Source organism: Mustela lutreola, chromosome 10 (assembly GCF_030435805.1).
Source record: "Mustela lutreola isolate mMusLut2 chromosome 10, mMusLut2.pri, whole genome shotgun sequence".
NCBI lineage: Eukaryota > Metazoa > Chordata > Mammalia > Carnivora > Mustelidae > Mustela > Mustela lutreola.
The window spans coordinates 92,696,084-92,715,693 of record NC_081299.1 but is presented as its reverse complement, the minus strand read 5'-3'; positions in this window follow the sequence as shown (position 1 = coordinate 92,715,693).

The window sequence follows — 19,610 nt, the reverse complement described above, 5'->3', positions numbered from 1 at the left end:
TTGACTATAAGAACTAAAATGACATAAGTTGGTTTAAATGCCATTTTATAGAAAATCTTTATCTTTTGCAACTCAGTCTGGCATCTTAAATTAGTTATGTTTCATTCTTCAGACATTTACTGAATAAGAACTATGCTATCAACAATGACCATTATTTATGGAATGCTGATTATGGATACATACTAAGATGAATTGTAAGATTCTGAAGCCCCTGACTCAGAATATTCTCTGATTCACAAGTCTTGTAGATGACCTCGACTTGTCTAGAGTCAAAAGATTAGCTAGAAATTTTTCACCTAAAAGTGTGAGAATCTAATACAAGTTGATGTTAGCTAAATAGAAAATGTAATGGTTCCTATAAATGAAAAGGCCAGTGATTTATCACATCTGGTCAGCTGGCTCAAGGGACTGAGAGCAATTTTGATCATCAAATATTTCTCATCTCGTTGCTCTCCTTCCTTCTTTATTGTTTTTGCTTATTTTTTATTGCATCGTCTCTATTTTGGCAGCAGCTAGGTTATATTCTAACAGCTTTCAAGCACCTAGGAAAAATGGCTTCTGTTGTTAGTAGTTTCAGCAAAGGTTGGTTGTTACATTTGGACCTGGTTTGGAGGGTGACCTCCTTCCATGACTCCATCTTACTGGAACTATAGAAGAAGAAAATCAGTACTTACTAAAGGGTTTGAAAGCTGTTAGTCTATTGCAGAAGTCTGTTTGGGAAGTTCTTGGGATGTGTTTATACTGAAAAAAATCATTATTTATGTGAAATTATAATTTCAATGGATATTCTATAATTTATTTGCTAAATCTGGCAGCTTTACTCAAGGGATTTTTAACCCCTCTGCTAAATTAATCTTTCCAAATGTGATAATATGCATGTCCTAAAGGCACACTCATAAGCAAAATGATAATGAACCAATAAATCAAACAATACATATCAAGAATGACATTTTTCTGGTGTCAAGAATTATACATAACTCTTTTCTATTCAGTAATTCATGTAGTCTTATAAAAAACTCTGTGAGATAATTTAATTATTTTTGTTTTATAGATAAAGAAATTAGTTAACAACAATGTTAAATATCCTGAATGTGAAGCAGTCAGAGGTGCTGAGAGCCAGTGTTGTGTGGCACCAGAGATGTCTTACAGGTAATCTTTTCAATAGTTTCATGTCTCTTGCTTTTTAGGGCAGGATTAACAGGCTACTCTGGTAAGAATCAAACTTTCCTTTTTCTGTTGATCTCTTCATAGTCACCTTCCTTGGGCTACATTTGCAAAGAATGTGAACTGTTTCATATACTTGAATTCCAAATGCACTATTATTACTTGGTAAATTAAGAGACCCATTTGCCCTATTAGACTGATATCCAGTTATCTATCACATTCCCAAGTAATCTGCTGAAAGAGAGAAACCAAGCTTCACATCTAGAGAAGTTGTCTTACTAAACTGCACAGCATTTTCTTCTTGCTGTCACCCTATGTCCTATGAAGAGCAGTCCTTAGCCATGGGGTTGATGATGTTTTCTGCTCTTACATGGCCAACTGTTGTGGCTCTGTGTTCATACACAGAACTCAGTGCTTGCACAAGACCGTTCAAATGAGCCATGGGTTCTCCAGGCTTGGGACCTCAAACCTTAGTATCCAAATATCATTCTACACTTGGAAAACAGAACAATCACCAGTGCAACCTTCCACCTTATGGACCAGAATTCCCTTAATCCCTTTAATTCATTCAGGAGGAAAGAGAAGAAAACATAAAGTCTGGCAACCCTTTTCGGTTGATCAACCCAATATATAAATTAGGCTTTCTTCCTGCCATTCTTCCAAATCTAATATCCTATAAATGTTTCAGGTGAGAATTTTTCAAGTAAATTTCACTGTAACAACTAGATTCCAATTCTCAGCTCTCAGAGGAACCTATTCAACCAAAGCTGCTGAAGCTTAATTGTCAACACTATTCGAGTTAGAGGTTTGAAACCAGATTTATAAAGATATCAAATTTCCCAAATAGAGGTTGACTTTTATTTTGAATGCTTAAATCCTACCAAAATAAGCATAACTTCATGACTCCCAGCCTGTCTACTGAAAGATAAGTCATTTTAACATAATTCTATGGTTAAAATTATCTGGTTAAGACGTGCAAACTAGGGAGTTTTTAAGGATCAGTTTAGATGCCAGTTCCCTACACATGTATACAAAAACAAAGGTACTTTTTAAATCCATTTAAAAATTTTTATTTGTACTACTTAGCCAAAAAAATGGAGAAAAATTCATTTACTGCAATATGTCATGTATCTTCAATTTCCCTGCTTTTTGCTAGACATCAATACTACTTTCCCAATACAGAGAGCAAATACTTTTTTGTTACATGGGAACACTTCTGTGTTCATGGTAAGCATAAGGCATTGTGCCTGCACAACAGGCAAAGTTTTAAAATAAATTTGCCACCAGCCTGAGAAGCAAGAAAGACCCACGGAGCTGGGTCTCAGTGCCATTCGTTCTATTCCTTTCTTACCACTTCAGCCACCTCTAGGGTCAGATAGGATTTGTCTCAGGATAGAACAGCTTGAATTTTCCTCAACAAGGAAAAGTCAAGATAGGGAACTGAGCTGATACAGAAATAAACTGAAGAAAATCTTCAAGCATATGTTTCTTAAAGTGAGCTCCTAACTCCATGCATTATAACACGACGTTTCTTTGCTGAAAATATTTATTCTCGGGCGCCTGGGTTGCTCAGTGGGTTAAGCCGCTGCCTTCGGCTCAGGTCATGATCTCAGGGTCCTGGGATCGAGTCCTGCATCGGGCTCTCTGCTCAGTGGGGATCCTGCTTCCTCCTCTCTCTGTCTGCCTCTCTGCCTACTTGTGATCTCTCTCTGTCAAATAAATAAATAAAATATTTTAAAAAAATATTTATTCTTTGAGACCACACTGAATCAACTATTCCAGATTCCTCTGGATGGGGCAGAGGGATCGATAATTTCAAGATTATGGCAAGCTTCTAAAAATGAGATAATTATATATGTCTTTTATGGCAGTGACCTCAAGAGTCTGGAAAACTCTAGTATAAAGTTGGCACATTATTCTGAAGAGGGATGCTTAAGAGCATATGGCCTCCAATAGACTGGGTTCAAGTCCTGACCTGTCATGGAGAGTTTTACTTAATCTCTTGGAGTATCTTTGCTGAATTCAGAAAACTAGATAGGAAGATAGGCATGAAGCATTTACACAGCATCTGGCATTTACTGAGCACTCAATAAATAATAGCATTATTATAAAAAAGCACGTCAAATAAATGTGAATTTCTGTTACAAAACAAGAGATTTTCCAGAAATGTTTTATTTGAAGCTGGTCCTTTCAGACTGTGTTTCTGTCTGCTCTGCTTGTATTCAGATATTCAGACTTCCTTGAAAGGTTTAGGAAGCTCTGATCTGAGGAAAGAATGCCTTTTTTTTTCTTTAAGGCATTGCTATTAACTAGCCCTTTCTTTGTAATCTTGCTGTTATTAGTGTTTACTATTATCTAGCAAACTTTCTTTAAAGACTTTCTTGGAAGACATGCTATTGTAAAGATCCAAGACTGACTGTAGCTGAGAAAATGCCTAATGCTAACTAAAATATACTTTAGGGGCACCTGGGTGGCTCAGTGGGTTAAGCCTCTGCCTTCGGCTTGAGTCATGATCCCGGGGTCCTGGGATCGAGCCCCACATCGGGCTCTCTGCTCAGCGGGGAGCCTGCTTCCTCCTCTCTCTCTGCCTGCCTCTCTGTCTGCTTGTGATCTCTCTCTCTCTCTCTCTGTCAAATAAATAAATAAAAATTTAAAAAAAAGTAAAATATACTTTAGACTGAGGTACCAGAATGCTAAATCACTAATTTTTAACTAAAAAAAAAAAAAAAGTGGAAGGGATTTTCAATACCATATTGGCATGATCAGCATATTCTTTCTCTTAGTCGAGCTATACAGAACCCACATATATTAAAAGGTAACATTTTGGGGGAGGAGTCAAGATGGCAGAGAAGTAGCAGGCTGAGATGACATCAGGTAGCAGGAGATCAGCCAGATAGCTTACTAAACCATTCCAGACACCTACAAATCCAACAGCAGATCAAAGAGAAGAAGAACAGCAATTCTAGAAACAGAAAATCAAACACTTGCTGAAAGGTAGGACAGCAGAAGGGTGAATCCAAAGCAATGGGAAGATAGACCTTGGGGGGAGGGGACGGCTCCTGGCAAGTGGCAGAGCAATGGAGCACAAAATCAGGACTTTTAAAAGTCTGCTCCACTGAGGGACTCTAGAGGCTAAACCAGGGTGAAGCCCACACGGGGACAGCGTGGTCTCAGGTCCCGCAGGGTTACAGAAGGATCTGGGGTGTCTGAGTGTCACAGAGCTTGCAGGTATTAGAGCCAGGAAGCCAGCTATAGAGACAAAGCTGAGGAGTGAGTTCTCAGCTTGGGGTCACCTTTCAAGGAAGTCTGAATACAGGCAGAGCAGACAGAAACACAGTCTGAAAGGACCAGCTTCAAATAAAACATTTCTGGAAAATCTCTTGTTTTGTAACAGAAATTCACATTTATTTGACGTGCTTTTTTATAATAATGCTATTATTTATTGAGTGCTCAGTAAATGCCAGATGCTGTGTAAATGCTTCATGCCTATCTTCCTATCTAGTTTTCTGAAAACACAACAAAACAAACAAAAAACAAAAAAAAACATAATCCGTGGCACAGGCCACTTCTCTGTGAGTGGGGGTCCCCACAAGATATGGGGAGACCCCCCTGGAAGAGCTCAGGGATCTGTGGGGTTCAGAAACTCCAGGCACAGCTGTGTGCCAGAGACAGAGACACTTGGTCATGGGCTGGGTGAGCTTGGAGCACAGCCAGAGGCCAGGGAGATGGGAGTGATTGAGCGCTTTTTTCCAAGCTTGGCCAGAGACCATGGAAATGGGAGTGATTGAGCACTTTTCTCTGAGGGTGCACTGAGGAGTGGGGCCCTGAGCTCTCGGCCCCTCCGGACAGAGACTGGGAGGCCACCATTTTCATTCCCGTCCTCCAGAACTCTACGGAAAGTGTTCAGGGAACAAAAAGCTCCCGAAAGCAAGCAGATTACTTAGCCTGGCCCCTGGTAAGGGTGGTGTAATTCTGTCTTGGGCTAAGACACTTGAGAATCTCTACAACAGGCCCCTCCCCCAGAAGATCAACAAGAAATCCAGCCAAGACCAAGTTCACTTACCAAGGAGAACAGCTGAATTCCAGAGGAGGAGAAAATAAAGCCTGGTATTCATGGCCTTCTCCCCATGATTTTTTAGTCTTGCAAAGTTAACTAATTTTTAAAAATTTTTTTTCTGCTGCTAAATTTTTTTTAAACTTTTACCCTTTCCTTTTTAACCTTTTTAACGTTTTTAACGTTTTTTACATTTTTTAACAGTACCTTTCATTAAAAAAATATTTTTTGAAACTTTATTATTATAGTCATATTTATCTTTCATTCTATCTAACTTTATTTTTTATACACAATAGGGTTTTTTCTTCTAAAAATTTTGGGATACACCTCCTTCTAATAGATCAAAATACATCCTAAATCTACCACTCGGCTTTTTCGAGTGTCCAGCCTGAGCTAATTCTCTCCACTTTCTTTTTCTTGATTCTCCAAACCAACTTATCAATTCCTTTTCTAGAAATTAAAAAAAATTTTTTTTTCATCTTTATAGTCATATTCTATCCCTTTGTTGTGTTTACCTTTATATATATTTTTCATTCTTTAAAATTTTTGGAGGTAGTTTCTTCTAAGAGACCAAAACACTCACAAAATTAAGTGGGTGACCCTCTTCTAGTCACCAGTCTGATATATATATATATATTTCTTTTTTATATTTTTTCTTTATTTGTTTTCTTTTTTAATTTTTTTTTCTGAACTTCTTTTCACCCCCATTCTCCCGCCCACAATTTGGGGTCTCATCTGATTTGGTTAAAAGCACATTTTCCTGGGGAATTTGCCACTCTTTTAGTATTTTATTTGCTCCTTCATATATTCTTATCTGGACAAAATGACAAGGTGGAAAAACTCAAGACAAAAAAAGAACAAGAGGCAGTACCAAAGGGTAAGGACCTAATCAATATGGGCATTGGTAATATGTCAGATCTAGAGTTCAGAATGATGATTCTCAAGGTTCTAGCTAGGCTCAAAAAAAGCATGGAAGCTATTAGAGAACCCTGACCAGAAAATAAGAGCCCTTTATGGGTAAATAAAAGAACTCAAATCTAACCAAGTTGAAATTTAAAAAGCTATTAATGAGGTGTAATAAAAATGAGGCTCTTACTGCTAGGATAAATGAGGCAGAAGAAAGAATTAGTGATATAGAAGACCAAATGACAGAGAATAAAGAAGCTGAGCAAAAGAGAGACAAACCAATACTGAACCACAAGGGAAGAATTTGAGAGATAAGTGACACCATAAGATGAAACAACATTAAAATAATTGGGATTCCAGAAGAAGAAGAAAGAGAGAGGGCAGCAGAAAGTATATTGGAGGGAATTATTGTAGAGAATATCCCTAATATCGCAAAGGGAACAAGCATCAAAATCCAGGAGATGCAGAGAACCCCCCTCAATATCACCATGAATATGTCCACAACCCGTCATCTAATAGTTAAATTTACAAGTCTTAGTGACAAAGAGAAAATCCTGAAAGCAGCCCAAGACAGGAAGTCTGTAACATACAATGGTAAAAATGTCAGATTGGCAGTGGGCTTATCCACAGAGACCTAGCAGGCCAGAAAGAATTGGCATGATATATTCAGAGCACTAACTGAGAAAAACATGCAGCCAAGAATACTATATCCAGCTAGGCTATCATTGAAAATAGAAGGAGAGATAAAAAGCTTCCAGGACAAACAAAAACCAAAAGAATTTGCAAACACCAAACCAGCTCTACAGGGAATATTGAAAGGGGTCCTCTAAGCAAAGAAAGACCCTAAGAGTAGTAGATCAGAAAGAAACAGAGACAATATACAGTAACAGTCACCTTACAGACAATAACAATGGCACTAAATTCATATCTCTCGATAGTTACCCTGAATGTTAATGGGCTAAATGCCACAATCAAGGACACAGGGTACCAGAATGGATAAAAAAACAAAACCCATCAATATGTTGCCTACAAGAAACTCATTTTAGACCTGAAGACACCTCCAGATTTAGAGTGGGGGGGGGGACAATTTACCATGCTAATGGACATCAGAAGAAGGCTGGGGTGGCAATTCTTACATCAGATCAATTAGATTTTAAGTGAAAGACTATAATAAGAGATGAGAAAGGACACTATATCATACTCAAAGGGTAAGTCCAAAAGAACATCTAACAATTTTAAATATCTATGCCCCTAACATGGGAGTAGCCAACTATATAAACCAGTTAATAACAAAATCAAAGAAACACATTGACAATGATACAATAATAGTAGGAGACTTTAACACTCCCCTCATTGAAATGGACAGATCATCCAAGCAAAAGGTCAACAGGGAAAAAAGTCCTTAAATGACACACTGGACCAGATGGATATCACAGATATATTCAGAACATTTCATCCCAAAGCAACAGAGTACACATTCTTCTCTAGTGCACATGGAACATTCTCCAGAATAGATCACAGCCTGGGTCATAAATCAGGTGTCAAAAGACTGAGATCATTCCCTGCATATTCTCAGACCACAATGCTCTGAAGCTAGAACTCAATCACAAGAGGAAATTTGGAAAGAACCCAAATACATGGAGACTAAACAGCATCCTTCTAAATAATGAATGGGTCAACCAGGAAAATAAGAAGAATTGAAAAAATTCATGGGAACAAATGATAATGAAAACACAACAGTTTAAAATCTGTGGGACACAGCAAAGGCAGTCCCGAGAGGAAAATATATAGTGATACAAGCCTTTCTCAAGAAACAAGAACGGTCTCAAATACAAACCTATCACTACATCTAAAGGAGCTTGAGAGAGAACAACAAAAAAAGCCTAAACCCAGCAGGAGAAGAGAAATAATAAAGATTAGAGCAGAAATCAATGAAATAGAAACAAACAAACAAAAAAATAGAACAAATCAATGAAACTCAGAGCTGGTTCTTTGAAAGAATTAATAAGATTGATAACCCCTGGCCAGACTTATCAAAAAGAAAAGAGAAAGGACCCAAATAAATAAAATCATGAATGAAAGAGAAGAGATCACAACCAACACCAAAGATATACAAACAATTATAAGAACAGATTATGAGCAACTCTATGCCAATAATTGATAATCTGGAAGAAATGGATGCATTCCTAGAGACATATAAACTACCACACCTGAACCAGGAAGAGACATATAAACTACCACAGCTGAACCAGGAAGAAATAGAAAACCTGAACAGACCCATGACCAGTAAGGAGTTTGAAACAGTCATCAAAAATCTCCAAACAAACAAAAGCCCATGGCTTCCCAGGGAAATTCTACCAAACATTTAAAGAAGAATTAATTCCTATTCTCATGAAACTGTTCCAAAAAATAGAAATGGAAGGAAAACTTCCAAACTCATTTTATGAGGCCAGCATCACCTTGATCCCAAAACCAGACAAGGATCCCATCAAAAAAGAGAATTACAGAGACCAATATCCTTGATGAACACAGATGCAAAAATTCTCACCAAAATCCTAGCCAATAGGATTCAACAGTACATTAAAAGGATTATTCACCACAACCAAGTGGGATTTATTCCAGGGCTGCAAGGTTGGTTCAACATCCACAAATCAAACAATGTGATAGAATATATTAATAAAAGAAAGAACAAGAACCATATGATACTCTCAATAGATGCTGAAAAAGCATTTGACAAAGTATAGCATCCCTTCCTGATCAAAACTCTTCAAAGTGTAGGGACAGAGGGCACATGCCTCAATATTATCAAAGGCATCTATGAAAAACCCACCGCAATTATCTTTCTCAATGGAGAAAAACTGAAAGTTTTTCCACTAAGGTCAGGAACATGGCAGGGATGTCCATTATAACCACTGCTCTTCAACATAGTACTAGAAGTCCTAGCCTCAGCAATCAGACAACAAGAAGAAATTAAAGGCATCCAAATCGGCAAAGAAGAAGTCAAACTATCACTTTTTGCAGATGATATAATACTATATGTGGAAAACCCAAAAGACTCCACTCCAAATCTGCTAGAACTTGTACAGGAATTCAGTAAAGTGTCAGGATATAAAATCAATGCACAGAAATCAGTTTTATTTCTATATACCAACAGCAATACAGAAGACATAGAAATTAAGTAGTCAATCCCATTTACAATTACACTAAAAGAGTAAGATACCTTGGAATGAATCTAACCAAAAAGGCAAATAATCTGTACTTAGAAAACTATAAAGTTTTCATGAAAAAATTGAGGAAGACACAAAGAAGTGGAAAAATGTTCCATGCTCATGGATTGGAAAAACAAATATTGGCAAAATGTCTATGCTACTTCAAGCAATCTACACATTTAATGCAATCCCTATCAAAATCCCATCCATTTTTTTTTCAAAGAAATGGAACAAATAATCCTAAAATTTATAAGGAACCAGAAAAGACCTCGAATAACCAGAGGAATATTGAAAAAGAAAGCCAAAGTTGGTGACATCACAATTCCGGACTTCAAGCTCTATTAAAAAGCTGTCATCATCAAGACGGTATGGTACTGGCACAAAAACAGACACATAGATCAATGGAACAGAATAGAGAGCCCAGAAATAGACCCTCAACTCTATGGTCAACTAATCTTCGACAAAGCAGGAAAGAATGTCCAATGGAAAAAAGACAGCCTCTTCAACAAATGGTGTTGGGAAAATTGGACAGTCACATGCAGAAAAATGAAATTGGACCATTTCCTTACACCACACATGAAAAAAGACTCAAAATTGATAAAGGACCTCAATGTGAAAAAGGAATCCATCAAAATCCTTGAGGAGAACACAGGCAGCAACCTCTTCGACCTCTGCCGCAGCAATGTCTTCCTAGGAACATCGCCAAAGGCAAGGGAAGCAAGGGCAAAAATGAACTACTGGGACTTCATCAAGATCAAAAGCTTTTGTGCAACAAAGGAAACAGTTAACAAAACCAAATGACAACTGACAGAATGGGAATAGATATTTGCAAACAGCATTTCAGATAAAAGGCTAGTATCCAAAATCTATAAAGAGTTTAGCAAACTCAACAGCCAAAGGACAAATAATCCCATTAAGAAGTGGGCAGAGGACATGAGCAGACTTTTCTGCAAAGAAGACATCCAGATGGCCAACAGACACATGTAAAAGTGCTCCACATCACTTGGCATCAGGGAAATACAAATCAAAACCATAATGAGATACCACCTCACACCAGTAAGAATGGCTAAAATTAACAAGTCAGGAAATGACAGATGCTGGCAAGGATGCAGAAAAAGAGGAACCCTCCTACACTGTCGGTGGGAATGCAAGCTGGTGCAACCACTCTGGAAAACAGCATGGAGGGTCCTCAAAAAGTTGAGAATAGAACTACCCTATGACCCAGCAATTGCACTACTGCATATTTACCCTAAAGATACAAACATAGTGATCCAAAGGGGCACATGCACCCGAATGTTTATAGAAGCAGTGTTTATAATAGCCAAACTATGGAAATAACCTAGATGTCCATCAACAGATGAATGAATAAAGAAGATGTATATATCTACAATGGAATACTATGCAGCCATCAAAAGAAATGAAATCTTGCCATTTGCAATGACATGGATGGAACTAGAGGGTATGCTTAGTGAAATAAGTCAATTGGAGAAAGACAACTATCATATGATCTCCCTGATATGATAAAGTGGAGATGCAACATGGGGGTTTGGGGGGGCAGGAAGGGAGGTAGACAAACCATAAGAGCTCTTAATCTCACAAAACAAACTGAGGGTGGCTGGGGGGAGGAGGGTAGGGAGAGGGTGGTGGGGTTATGGACAGTGGGGAGAGTATGTGCTATGGTGAATGCTGTGAAGTGTGTAGGCCTGACGATTCACAGACCTGTTCCCCTGGAACTAATAATACATTATATGTTTATTTAAAAAAAAAAAAACACAGGGGCAATCCTGGAAATACTGTCTTGAACAGCTATGGGAGGAGGGGTCATATACCAATAAAGTCTTGATATAAATGCCAAAAAAAAAAAAAAAAGGCACAATGAGATACCACATCACACCAGTCAGCATGGCTAAAATTAAAAGTCAGGAAATGACAGATGCTGACAAGGATGCGGAGAAAGGGGAACCCTCCTACACTGTTGGTGGGAATGCAAGCTGGTGCAACCACTCTGGAAAACAGCATGGAGGTTCCTCAAAAAGTTGAAAATAGAACTACCTTATGACCCAGGGGTGCCTGGGTGGCTCAGTGGTTTAAGCCACTGCCTTTGGCTCAGGTCATGATCTCAGGGTCCTGGGATAGAGTCCCACATCGGGCTCTCTGCTCAGCAGGGAGCCTGCTTCCCTCTCTCTCTCTGCCTGCCTCTCCATCTACTTGTGATTTCTCTCTGTCAAATAAATAAAACCTTAAAAAAAAAAAAAAGAACTACCTTATGACCCAGCAATTGCACTACTGGGTATTTACCCTAAAGATACAAACACAGTGATCCAAAGGGGCACGTGCACCTGAATGTTTATAGCAGCAATGTCCATGATGAATGGATAAAGAAGATATGGTATATACATATATACAATGGAATACTATGCAGCCATCAAGAGAAATGAAATCTTGCCATTTGCAATGATGTGGATGGAACTAGAGGGTATTATGCTTAGCAAAATAAGTCAATTGGAGAAAGACAACTAGCATATGATCTCCCTGATATGAGGAAGTGGAGCTGCAACATGCGGGGTTTTTGGGGTCGGAAAAGAATAAGTGAAACAAGATGGGATTGGGAGGGAGACAAACCATAAGAGACTCTTAATCTCACAAAATAAACAGGGTGGCCGGAGGAGGGGGGTAGTGAGAGGGTGGTGGGGTTATGGACAGTGGGGAGGGTATGTACTATGGTGAATGCTGTGAAGTGTGTAAACCTGGCGATTCACAGACCTGTTCCCCTGGGGCTAATAATATGTTTTATGTTTATTAAAAAATAAAAAAAAATTTTAAGTGAAAAAAAAGGTAATATATTTTTAAAGTGAAAAATTGTATTCACAGAAATAAAGTAAGTGCCAGAAGTTGGAGTCTGTCTATAATCTGCATGCATAGGCATCAGAAGGTCACTAAAAAAACTGACTCACAACAAAAGGACTTCTGTAAATCAAATGTCCATGGCAATAGATTATGGTATAATTTTGCTGCAAGTTATGGAATCTTCCCAGTCTCTTGCATAAAATTGCCTACAGCCATCTCCACATGGGATTTATGTTTGTCATCAACACTGGCAAATTCAAAATCCATTAGCGAAGATTTCCTTTCCTGTGAACACCAAACTTAAGATCACCTCCAAAGTTGTCTTCTCTAGTGGTGTTTCTTTTCCCTGTCTTTTCTGTTAAGGCTACAGTGTACTTTTTATAGCTTTAACAATAGTTACTTTCTAGTTATGTTAATTCTTTAAGCTATAAAAACCATAACCTGTTGATGAGTCTTTCTATATCTGAAAAAATATTACACTTATATTTATCAGGTATCTGCCTCTCCATCCTTCTAGCCATCCTAATTCAGTTCAAAAATAAATAAATAAATAAATAAATAAATAAATAAATAAATAAGGACAGTCCAGTACCTGTTCCTAAAACTGTGAATTATGAAATGCTACAACAACTGGTACATTTGAAATTGTACCTGACTGATTCCGGGACTGGTATAAGAAATGTTCAGGGTGAGTCTGTGATATTTGTATAAGAAAGCAAAGAAATAATAAAATCTTGATAGTTTTAAATCCAAAGGACTTTGAAATCAAAACAAAGGAACTCCCAGTGAACAAGATGGGGAAACTCATGCAACAAAAATAAGATCAGATTCTATTCATTAATATGAATGGAATATATATTTTAAAAGTGAGTTAAGGGAGTTGAGGGAAATTGGAAGGGGAGGTGAACCATGAGAGACTATGGACTCTGAAAAACATTTTGAGAGTTTTGAAGGGGCGGGGGGCGGGAGGTTGGGGGAACCAGGTGGTGGGTATTGGAGAGGGCACGGATTGCATGGAGCACTGGGTGTGGTGCAAAAACAATGAATACTGTTATGCTGAAAAGAAATACATTTTTTTTAAGTGAGTTAATAAGGATACTTAAAGAGAAGATTTAGTCAAACAACAACAACAACAAGATAGAACACAAACTGAAACTATTGATTACCACCTGGGTATTTAGAACACTACTTTCTTACTCTAGAATTGGCAATTAAAGGAAAATTTAATATCTTCCTTCCAGATCTCTATTAACTGTATTTTAGTGTAATGAAATACTCTTAGCTAATGATGAAAAGGGTTTGTTTGTTTGTTTGTTTTTAGAGACTTTAGTAAGTGAGGAAGAAAAAATCAGAACTAGAACATTCCCATTTTACACTTCTTAATAAAATAATTGTTTTAGGCAAAGGAGTAAACAACAAAATAAAAAAAAAATGATGGGGAACTTTATAGAGGAGGAATTGGGCTATTACCACCAGAACATCAATGATCAATCTTACAATTATTGAAAGTGAGACAGCCAGGTATTTTATACCTCTTAGAAGCATTATTCTTAAAGTTGAACCTGAATTTATGCAGACTTTTAGATAATAGTTCCAATTTTTAAGGAAAAATAACTCCTCCAACAATTTAAATAACATCAAAGAAAGGAGACAGATCAATCAAGAATGTAGTTCGTGCCATTGGACAATTTACATGGCTTTTGCAATGTGACAACATTGTGAAACAAGAAAAAGGATTTGAATAAAAGAAATTCTAGGTTAACAAAGACCTCAGAAACAGCAACAAATCCAATGTATGTAATTTGAACAGACTACTTTAAAATACATATTTTGAGACAAACTATAACCTACCACATGAAATGGTATTAGATACAAAAGAATTGACACATTTTTAGATCTGATAATGGGATTTTGCTAAAGAAAAAAAAATCCACAATTTTGTGAGATGTACACATCATTATATAGTCCCCCACCTTACTCTTTTAACTTTATTCTTGATATTTTTTTTCCTTGCCCTGAAGTTGGCTTCATCTGAAGTTAATATAGCTACTCCATTTTCTTTTGATTAGTGTTAGCCTGGTATTTGTAGCCTTCTTTAGAGAGAGCCAAGTTTCTGAACTATATAATTTCCTTTAGCCCCCCCCCCCAAAAGGAAGTGCTTTAAGCTTTTGTTTCTGCAGGGAAGGACTGCTTGAAAAGTATTTCCTCACATTTTGCTTGTCTGAGATTTCTTAATCTCTTTCACTGTTTTTTGCCTCATTTTTTAAAAATTCCAGTGTAGTTAACACACAGTGTTATATTAATTTCGAGTGTGCAATATAGTGACTCACCATGTCTGTGCATTACTTGGCGCTCATCACAGTAATCTACTCTTAATCCCTGTAACCTATTTCACCTGTCCTTCCACCCTCCTGCCCTCAGTTTGTTCTCTATAGTGAAGAGTCTGTTTCTTGGTTTGTTTCCCTCTCTTATCTCTCTCTCTTTTTTCCCCTTTGCTCATTTGTTTTGTTTCTTAAATTCCACATGTGAGTGAAATTATATGATATTTGTCTGACTGGCTTATTTTGCTTAGCATTAGACTCTCTAGATCCATCCATGCTGTTACAAATGGGAGGATTTCATTCTTTTTATAGCTAATACTTCATTGTGTATGGATATCACACCTTCTTTATCCACTCCTCTATCAGTGGGCATTTGGGCTGCTTCCCTTGTTTGGCTATTGTAAATAATGAAGTAAACTTTGGGGTGTATATATCCTTTCAAATTTGTGTTTTCATATTCTTGGGTAAACAGCTAGCAGCGTGCTTACTGGATCATAGGGTAGTTTTACTTTTAACTTTTTGAGGAACCTCCATATTGTTTTTCACAGTGGCTGCACTACTTTTCATTCCCTCCAACAGTGTAGGAGGGTTTGTTTTTTACCTGTATCCTTTCCAGCACCTGTTCTTGAGTTTTTGATCTTAGCCATTCCGATAAGTATGAGTTGATATATCACTGTAGTTTCTATTTGCATTTCCCTGATGATGAGTGATGTTGAGCATCTTCTAATGTGTCTGTTGATCATCTGTATGTCTTTGGAGAAACATCTGTTCATGTCTTCTGTTGATTTTTTAATTGGATTATTTGTCTTTTGGTGTTGAGTGGTGTAAGTTCTTTTTTTTTAAGATTTTATTTTAATTCCAGTTGGTTAATATACAGAATTATATTAACTTCAGGTATAAAATATAGTGATTCAACAGTTCAAAACACTACCCTGTGCTCATTACAGCAAGGGTACTCCTTAATCCCCATCATCTCTTTAACAAATTTCCAAACCCCCTTCCCCTCTGGTAACCATCAGATTGTTCACTATGACGAAGAATCAATGTCTTACTTTTTCTCTCTCTCACTCTCTGTGTCTCTTATTTTTTCCCTTTGCTTGTTTGCTTTGTTTCTTAAGTTCCACATATGAGTGAAATCATATGGTATTTGTCTTTCATTGATTAACTTCTCTTAGCATTATACTTCCAGCTCAATCCATGTCATTGCAAATGGCAAGATGTCATTCTTTTTTATGGCTGAATAATATTCCACCCCCATTTCTTTATCCATTCATCAATTGATAAACACTTGAGTTGCTTCCATATTTTTTAAATTTTCTTTCAAATTTTTATTTAAATTCTAATTAGTTAACATATAGTCTAATACTGGTTTTATATAATTCTATATAAATAGAATTAATTGATCCATCACCTATATACATCACCCAGTGCTTATCACAAGTGCCTTCTTTAATAACCATCACCCATTTATCCCATCCCCCACCCATTTCCCATCCATCAATACCCTCAGTTTGTTCTCTCAGTGAAGAGTGTCTTATGGTTTTTTTCCCTCTCTACCCCCACCCCTTCCCTCTATTCATCTGTTTTGTTTATTAAATTCCACATACAAATGATCATATGGTGTTCGTCTTTCTCTGACTTACTTCATTTGGTATAATACTCTCTAGCTCCATCCATGTTGCTGGAGATGACAAGACTTCAGTCTTTTTGAAGGCTGAGTAATATTCCATTGTATTGTATGTATGTATGTGTGACTATACCACATCTTCATCATTCATTAGTCAATGGACATTTGGGCTCTTTCCATAATTTGTTGATAATGCTTCTGTAAATATCAGGTTGCATATATCCCTTAAAATCATTGTTTTTGTATCCTTTGGGTAAATACCTAGTTTACATGCCAGTACTACCACATTGTTTTGATTACTACAGCCTTGTGATAAAACTTGAAGTTTGGAATTGTGATACCTCCAGCTTTGTTTTTGTTTTTGTTTTTTTCAAGATTGCTTTGACTATTAAACATCTTTTGTAGTTCCAAATTTTAAGATTCTTGTCATGTGGAAAATGCTGTTGGTATTTTAATGGGGATTCCATTAAACCTTTAGATTGTTTGGGGTTTGTATAGACATTTAAAACAATATTTGTTCTTCCAATCCATGAATATGAAATGTCTTTCCAATTCTTTATTTCATGTTTAATTTCTTTCATGAGTATTTTATAGTTTTCAGATTATAGCTCTTTATCTCTTTTGTTAAGTTTTTTTCCCTAGGTATTTTATTACTTTTGATGCAATTATAAATGGGATTGTTTTCTAAACTTCTCCTGCTGCTTCTTCATTATTAATGTAGACAAGTGCAATGGATTTCTGTACATTGATTTTGTACCCTGTGACTTTACTGAATTCATTTTATCAGTTCTAGTAGGTTTTGTTGATGGAACCTTTTGGGTTTATTATATATAGTATCATGTCATCTGCAAATAATGAAAATTTTATTTCTTCCTTACCAATTTGGATGGGTTTTATTTCTTTTTGTTGTCTCATTACTGTGGCTAGGACTTTCAGTGCTATTTTGAATAAAAGTGGTAAGAGTGAACATCGTTATCTTGTTCCTGATTTAAGGAGGACGTTTTTATTTTTTTTTTTCCCATTGAGTATGGTGTTAGCTGTGGGATTTTCATATAAGGCTTTTATTATATTGAGCTCTGTTCTTTTTCAACCTATTTGTTAAAGGCTTTTATCATGAATGAATGTCATATATTGTCAAATTTTTTTCCACATCAATTGAAATGATCATATGGTTTTTATACTTATCTTACTGATGTGATGAATCACATGGATTGATTTGCAAATATTGAACTGCACTTGCATCCCAGGAGTAAATCCTGGTTGATACAGTGAATGATTTTTTTTTACTGCATTGTCAGATTTAATCTGTTAATATTTTGTTGACAGTTTTTATATCTATATTCATCAGAGATATTGGCCTATAGTTCTGTTTTTTGTGTGTGTGGTGTGTCTTTATCTGGTTTTGGTGTGAGAATAATGCTGGCCTCATAGAATGAACTTGAAAATATTCCTTCCTCTTCTATTTTTTTGGAATAGTTTGAAAAGAATAGGTATATCTTCCTTAAATGTTTGGTAGAATTATCCTGTGACTCTCTGGTCCAGGACTTTGGTTTGTTGGGAATTTCTAGATTACTAATTCAATGTCTTTGCTGGTAGTCAGTCTGTTCAAATTTTCTATTTCTCCCTGCTTCAGTTTTGGTTGTTTGTATGTTTCTATGAATTTATCAATTTCTTCTAGGCTGTACAATTTGTTGGCATATAATTTTTTCTAATATTCTCTTACAATTGTTAGTATTTACCTGGTGTCATTATTGTTCCCTGTATAACACCAGTATATTCCCTGGTGTTATTATTTCTCTTTGTTCATTTGTGATTTTGAGGGTTTTTTTTTTAATGAATCTAGCTAAAAGTGTATCAGTTGTTGATCTTTTCAAAAACTAGGTCATGTTTTCTTTTTTTTTAAAATATCATTCATTTCTGCTCTAATACTCATTATTTCTATCCTTCTACTGGTTTTGGATTTTGTTTGTTCTTTTTATAGCTCCTTTGGATGTAAGGTTAGGTTATTTGAGATCATTTATTTATTTGTTTATTTTTTATTTTTTGCTTCTGGAGGTTGGCTTGTATTGCTTTAAACTTGCCTGTTAAAATTGCTTCGCTGCATCCTAGTTTGGAACATTGTGTTTTCACTTTCAATTGTCTTCATGTAATTTTTTTTAAAGTCCAGTGATTTTATTTTGTGATAAAATTGGTCATTCTATATCCATTTTTTCCTGAAACAAGCTGTGATCTATCTCTGGATTTACCAATTTTCCTTTTATTTTCTAGAAACTTTTCTTGTGTGTGTGTGTGTGTGTGTGTGTGTGTGTGTGTGTGTGTTTAATTTCTTTTCAGTGTAACAGAATTTATTGTTTATTCACCACACTCAGTGCGCCATGCAACACATGTCCTCCATCATACCCACCACCTGGCTCCCCCAACCTCCCACTCTCCACCCCTTCAAAACCCTCAGATTGTTTTTCAGAGTCCATAGTCTCTCATGGTTCATCTCCCCTTCCAGCTTCCCTCAACTCTCTTCTCCTCGCCATCTCCCCATGTCCTCCCTGTTATTTCTTATGCTCCACAAATAACCAAAACCATATGATAATTGACTCTCTCACCCATGTTGATACAAAAGATGGGTATTCATCCTTTTGAATGGAGGCATAATACTCCATAGTGTATATGGACCACATCTTCCTTATCCTTTCATCCATTAAAGGGCATCTTGGTTCTTTCCACAGTTTGGTGACTGTGGCCATTGCTGCTATGAACATTGGGGTAGATGGCCCTTCTTTTCACTACATCCATATATTTGGGGTAAATACCCAGTAGTGCAATTTCTTGAGGAATCTCCACACTGTTCTCCAAAGTGGCTGCACAAACTTGCATTCCCACCAACAGTGTAAGAGGGTTTGGTTTCCGTTTCTCCACATCCTCTCCAACACACATTGTTTCCTGTCTTGCTCATTTTGGCCATTCTAACTGATGTAAGGTGATATCTCAATGTAGTTTTCATTTGAATCTCCCTGATGGCTAGAGATGATTAACATTTTTTCAAGTGTCTGAGAGCGTTTGTATGTCTTCATTGGAGAAGTGTCTGTTCATGTCTTCTGCCCATTTTTTGACATGATTATCTGTTTTGTGTGTGTTGAGTTTAAGAAGTTCTTTATAGATCCTGGATATCAACCTTTTGTCTGTACTGTCATTTACAAATATCTTCTCCCATCCCATGGGTTGCCTCTTTGTTTCGTTGACTATTTCCTTTGCTGTGCAGAAGCTTTAGAACTTGATGAAGTCCCAAAAGTTTATTTTTGCTTTTGTTTCCTTTGCCTTTGGAGATATCTTGAAAGAAGTTGCTGTGGCTGATGTCAAAGAGGTTACTACCTATGTTCTCCTCTAGGATTCTGATGGATTCCTGTCTCATGTTGAGATCTTTTATCCATTTTGAGTTTATCTTTGTGTATGGTGTAAGAGAATGGTCGAGTTTCATTCTTCTACAT